Here is a 6430-nt window from a genome sequence, read left to right on the forward strand (position 1 = left end):
TCGGCATTGGCTGAATAGCTTGCCAGCAGACTCCGTTGGCAGTTGGGAGGATTTGGAAGATGCATTCCTTGACAACTTCCAGGGCACTTATGTGCGACCACCGGATGCTGATGAATTGTGTCATATAACTCAGCAGCCAGGGGAATCGGCCAGGCAATTCTGGACCCGGTTCCTAACTAAGAAAAACCAAATTGTCGATTGTCCGGATGCAGAGGCCTTAGCGGCATTTAAGCATAACATCCGTGATGAGTGGCTCGCCCGGCACCTCGGCCAGGAGAAGCCGAAGTCTATGGCAGCCCTCACGACACTCATGACCCGCTTTTACACGGGCGAGGATAGCTGGCTGGCTCGCAGCAACAACACATCAAGGAATCTTGGCACTTCAGATACCAAAGATACTAACGGCAGACCACATCATAACAGACACAAGCGCCGCAACAACGGCGATACCGCCGAAGATACGGCAGTCAATGCCAGATTCAGTGGCTCTAAATCCGGTCAGCGGAAGAAGCCGTTCAAAAGAAGCAATCCGGGCCCGTCCAGTTTGTACCGCATACTCGATCGCTCGTGTAAAATTCACGGCACCCCCAATAAGCCAGCCAATCACACCAACAGAGAATGCTGGGTGTTCAAGCAGGCCGGCAAGTTGAATGCCGAAAACAGGGACAAGGGGCTGCATAGCGACGACGAGGAGGAGCCCCGGCCGCCGAAAACAGGAGGACAGAAGAGGTTCCCTCCAAGAGTGAAAACGGTGAACATGATATACGCAACTCACATTCCCAAGAGGGAACGGAAACGTGCACTAAGGGACGTCTATGCGATGGAGCCAATCGCCCCAAAGTTCAACCCATGGTCCTCCTGTCCGATCACCTTCGATCGCAGGGACCACCCCACTAGTATCCGTCATGGCGGATCTGCCGCATTGGTCCTTAACCCCATCATCGAAGGATTTCACCTCACCCGAGTCCCTATGGATGGCGGCAGCAGCCTAAACCTGCTCTATCAGGATACAGTACGCAAAATGGGTATAGACCCCTCGAGGATCAAACCCACCAAAACAACCTTTAAAGGCGTCATCCCAGGTGTAGAGGCCCATTGCACGGGCTCAATCACACTGGAAGTGGTCTTTGGATCTCCGGACAACTTCCGAAGCGAGGAGTTAATCTTCGACATCGTCTCGTTCTGCAGTGGCTATCACGCACTGCTCGGGCGAACCGCATTTGCAAGATTCAATGCGGTACCGCATTATGCATACCTCAAGCTCAAGATGCCAGGACCTAGGGCGTTATGACAGTCAATGGAAACACATAACGCTCGCTCCGCACGGAGGAGCACACCGCGGCCCTCGCAGCAGAAGCACAAAGCAGCCTTTTAAGGAAAACCGTCAATTCGGTGATAAAGCCCCCGGACACCTTCAAGTGAGTCCGGAGAAACCCGCAACAGGATCGCCTGGCACGTTCAGAGCTCGCCTAGCAATTCGTCCTCCGTCCTAGTCCCAATCAAGCGGCGAAATTTATGCCGCGTGTACATAATTACGCACTACAAATACCATGGGCATAGGCGGACGCACGGCCAGGACACGTCCCACAATGCGGCTTAACCGCCCCAGGGGCTATATACCTTTATCATTTCCTCTCTTTCAGGACCTTACTCTCTGGAAGCCCTTTCCGGCAGCCTGATTGCTGGACACATTACGGGAAGGAACAACCAAGGAAGCAAGAAGCTAAGACGTACAAGGGAATCCCAAGGTGGTCTCTGATACAATTGAAGTACCCGTTTTTTAATACCCATACGCAGCTTACCCTTGGATAGGACATGTCAAATAGTCCTATTTTTTTCTTATCACACTACTTGTATCAGTACGCTTCGACGTATTATTTAAATAACAATGCACAGCACTAGTCTATTATTGCATTACCCTTCTTTTTTCTTCTCTGTTTATTTACGACAACTTGCACCCGTACATTCTGGTACGACCAATGCGCCAGGGGCTTCAGTATACCCCATAATATGACATGAGAAGTCCGAACACTTTCGATAGTGCGGCACCCCGAACTTATAGCATTATATGCATCAGCTCCGAATCATGTCTTGGGTCAATAGTTGGGTTTGCCCGGCTCCCATGTTTTGGTACCTTACGTTCCGCAAAATTGGCTAAGGTAGCGCTAGGAGAACTACTGCGATTGTGTCCCGGTTCTTCCGGACGAGCACCTCAGTAGAGAAAGCCAAAAACTGACTGTCATGATAAGGCGAGAGATGGTCGCTGTTCGAGAGGTCTCAAGTCCTTAAAGACTTTTTCCGCTTCAGGCGAGGAGTCGGCCTTGCCCGACTTAGGCATATATAGCGCCCCAAATTCGGCCTTCCGAATACTAGGGGCTTCGCCAAAATTTAAAATTGTAGACTTCTATGGCTAAGTGAGAGTGATAAAGCCTTATAGTCCGATTGCCTGGTTCGTTGTGCTGAACACCTCCCTCGAATGACCCAAAATTGGGATAAAGAGTGTTCAAGTTTATCCCGAACACCCCAGTACTAGTTACATGGGGGCAGAAGCCGACGACTGGCCAACCCTCAGATTTCATAAACGGCCGCACAGAAGGTAATATTTTAAATTAACAAGCGTTGCATAGCGCAAATGAACTCGTTTCACATTACAGGATCACATGAGTACGTTCATTCAAATATTACTTCTTTAGCACATTCCTCCGCCACAAGGCGGGAACCCTTCAGGACACTGTCATAATACATTTCGGGGTGGCGATGCTCCTTGCCTTCCGGCGGCCCCTCCTTCACCAGCTTACAGCGTCCAGCTTCGCCCAGTGCACCTTCGCCCTGGGCAAAAGCCATGCGCGCACCCTCGATGCAGACGGACCGCTTTATGACTTCAAGCCGTGGGCAGGCATTCACAAGCCGCCTCACCAGACCGAAGTAGCTGTCAGGCAGGGGATCGCCAGGCCATATCCGGACTATAAGACCCTTCATGGCCTGTTCGGCCGCCTTGTGGAGCTCGACCAGTTGTTTCAGCTGGTCGCTCAAGGGCATTGGGTGTTCGGTCCCAGTATACTGAGACCAGAACAACTTCTCCGTCGAGCTCCCCTCCTCAGCCCGGTAAAACTCTGCGGCATCCAACACACCGCGGGGAAGATCTGCGAACGCTCCTGGAGAGCTCCGAACTCGGGTAAGTAACAGGAAAGTTTCCTTCACATGCTTGCTTTGCATAATGAATGCCTTACCCGTTGCTATCTTCTTAACCGCCTCAATCTCCTGGAGGGCCTTGTGGGCTTCAGCCTTGGCGTTTTGTGCGCTTTCGAGGGCCTTCGCAAGCTCGGACTCTCGCGTCTTAGAGTCAAGCTCCAAGGACTCGTCTTTTTTGGCGAGAGCCTGGAGCTCTTCCTGCACCTCGCCTACCCAGGCTTCTTGCTTTTCCCACTCGATGCGCTCCTTGGCCGCTTTGTCTTCGGCCTCGGACAGTGCCTTCTTCAGGGTCGCCACTTCGGTCGTGGCCCCTGGCAAATTCATGATGATCCTATTATTTTGCAACCAAATTTCTTTTTAATATATAGACATGGTATCGCTTACCTTTGTTCTCTTCGAGCTGCCTCTTGGTAAGGCTGAGCTCTTCCTTGGACCGCTCAAGGTCCTGCTTCAGTGCAGCAACCTCCGCTATATGTGCGGCAGCGGCCAGCAGTGAAGCCCGCATATGCACATAGACATATTCTAATTAGACTCCTGAGTCATTATTTGATCCTCTATTCGGCCTTTCTTCGCGAACGCCAAACAGAGCATCAGGGGCTACTGTCTATGCGGTAATATTTTCCTATAAGTTGATTACTTACCTGAAAGCCTGTTAGGAGGCTAGCACAAGCTTTAGTTAGACCGCTTTTGGCAGACTGAACCTTCTCGATCACCGCACTCATGATAGTGCGGTGCTCTTCGTCGATGGAAGCGCCGCGAAGCGCTTCCAGCAAGTTGTTCGGTGCCTCTGGATGGACGGAGGCCACCGGCACGGGCGGCTTGCCCCTCCTAACGGGGGGTCGCCTGACAGAGTCTGGAACCACTGGAGGTTCCGGCGCAGTGTTCAGCTGGAGGCCGAATTCGGAGCCCATGGGAGTCTTGCTCCCTTTGCGCCCAGGGTCCGGAATGTCACCTCGAGGCGCCTCCAGGACTACCTCCCCTCGGCTCGGTGCCCTTTGAGACAACACCTCGATGTTGTCCGTAGGGCGAGGGGTGGAGGCGGTCGGAAGTGAATCGCTATTCATATCCGACGGGTCCAAAGAACCATCCGACGAAGATACGTTGATACGGGCTCGGGACGGACTGCATAATCTTGTTCGGCGTGATGAGAAGCAGTGCAATAAAACATACCATGAATTACTATGGTATCCGGATACTTACGACTTCGCCAGGGGCTTGTCCCTGGGCAGCCACTCGTCGTCGCTGTAGGCGGCCGTCGTGGAGCAGTCCGGAAGGAGGGTCCTTCCCTTCTTGGACCCTTCGGCCTCCCCGGTTGGGGCGGCCTTCCTTTTCTTGTCTCCCCGGGCTGGGGGGGAGAACTTTCCTCTTCCTCCTCCTCGTTTTTGTGGGAGGAGTGCGCCTCAGAGTTTTCGGACGATGAGTCCGATATAACCTTGCGCTGGAGACCCTTTCGGGTCCCCATGGCCTTCTTCTTGGCCTTCTTCACCGGCACCTCATAAGGCACCGGAACCAGCATCTCCTTTAGGAGAGCATCTGCTGGATCCTTAGGCAGGGGGGCTGGGCAATCGATCTGCTCCGCTGTCTCTACCCAGTCCTATTAATAGCATGGAGGCTTAGATCCCGCACATGATTAAACTGGGGAAAATAAAACATCCTGCGAGATATAAAAAAACTTACCGGATTGGCATGGCGCTTTGCGCTGAGTCCGCGGTCCTCGGTAAGGGGAGGAGGTACCTCGGCACCCTTGAACAGCACCTTCCAGGCGTCCTTGTGCATCGTGTCGAGGAGCTCTCGCAGCGTCTGGTGCTTGGCCGGGTTGAACTCCCACAAATTGAATGCCCGTCGTTGACACGGGAGGATCCGGCGGAAGAGCATGACCTGGACCACGTTGACAAGCTTGATTTTCTTGCTCATCATGTTTCTGATGCATTTCTGGAGTCTGGTCAGCTCTACCGGGGAACCCCAGGACAGGCCCTTCTCTTTCCAGGAGGTGAGCCGCATGGGGATTCTGGATCAAAATTTGGGGGCCGCCACCCAGTTGGTGTCGCGCGGCTCGGTGATATAGAACCACCCCGATTGCCACCCCTTTATGGTCTCCACATAGGAGCCTTCAAGCCAGGTGACGTTGGGCATTTTGCCCACCATGGTGCCTCCGCACTCCGCTTGCTGGCCGACCACCACCTTCGGTTTAACATTGAAGGTCTTCAGCCACAGGCCGAAATGTGGTTGGATGCGGAGGAAGGCCTCGCACATGACGATAAACCCCGAGATGTTGAGGATGAAATTTGTGGCCAGATCGTGAATTCCAGCCTGTAGTAGAACATGAGCCCGCGGACAAATGGGTGGAGGGGAAATCCCAGTCCGCGGACGAAGTGGGTAAGGAAAACCACCCTCTCATGGGGTTCTGGAGTAGGGATGATTTGCCCCGCATCTGGCAACCGGCGCGCAATATCCGCGGCCAGGTATCTGGCTCCCCCCAGCTTTGTGATGTTCTCCTCCGTAACGAAGGAGACCATCCACTTGCCTCCCGCTCCGGACATGCTTGGAGTGGTTTGAGGAGAAAAACGCGAACTTGGGCGCTGGAGCTCGAGTGCGCAAGAATGGATGAGCTAGGAGGAAGAAAGCGTAGGTGAAAAGGGTGAATCCTTGCCCTTTATAAGGGCGGAAGAGGCTATGCGCCTCCCCACCTACCTGGTAAAATCGCTTATTCCCCAAGCACCGTAATTGATGGCACGGCGCGGTTACCCACACCCGTATTGATGAGAATCCCGTGATAAGGGGACACGATCTCTGCTTCGACAAGACGTGCCAAGGAAACCGCCTCGCAATACGTGTTGTGGCTGGTTGTGAAAAATAGTTCGAATAATGACCGGGCCGTGGTGTGATGTCATGCTGCAAAATGTGTTAACAGATTAGATTTGTGGAAATATTATTCTCTCTACGGTGGTATGTGGAATTTTTTTTGCAGAGTTGGACACTATCCTTGTGTACAAAATCTTCTATGGGGTATTCGGAGGAGGAACCCGTCTTGCAATGCCGAAGACAATCTGCGCGCTGGACTCATCGTCATTGAAGCCTGGTTCAGGGGTTACTGAGGGAGTCCTGGATTAGGGGGTCCTCGGACAGCCGGACTATATCCTTTGGCCGGACTGTTGGACTATGAAGATACAAGATTGAAGACTTCGTCCCGTGTCCGGATGGGACTCTCCTTGGCGTGGAAGGCAAGCTTGGCAATACG

Source organism: Triticum aestivum, chromosome 6D (assembly GCF_018294505.1).
Source record: "Triticum aestivum cultivar Chinese Spring chromosome 6D, IWGSC CS RefSeq v2.1, whole genome shotgun sequence".
NCBI lineage: Eukaryota > Viridiplantae > Streptophyta > Magnoliopsida > Poales > Poaceae > Triticum > Triticum aestivum.